General features: G+C 39.7%; 1 protein-coding gene across 1 annotated transcript in view; it reads right to left on the reverse strand.

Annotated features, from left to right (window-relative positions):
• Positions 1-204, reverse strand: part of LOC119586545 (ankyrin repeat and SOCS box protein 3-like) — a gene marked incomplete at its 5' end in the record, with an annotated part of 31,436 nt that overhangs the window by 511 nt on the left and 30,721 nt on the right.

A 204-nucleotide genomic window follows, 5' to 3' on the forward strand; every position in this document is an offset into this window, starting at 1 on the left:
ACATGAATTCCAGATAGAGTATGCATAAACAATAGGTCTTGTTGAAAATGAAGACAAGATGGCTGACATAAAATGAGGTATAGTCTTTCATCTCCTCGTCCATAACTCAACCTACCTTGGACCCCCATCCCCCCAACTTGTGTGATGTGAGCAGTACTTACACCATTTTCAAACCATCCAAAGTTAGCATTTCTCTTTTGTATG

This window comes from Penaeus monodon, chromosome 21 (genome assembly GCF_015228065.2).
Source record: "Penaeus monodon isolate SGIC_2016 chromosome 21, NSTDA_Pmon_1, whole genome shotgun sequence".
Classification (NCBI taxonomy): Eukaryota; Metazoa; Arthropoda; class Malacostraca; order Decapoda; family Penaeidae; genus Penaeus; species Penaeus monodon.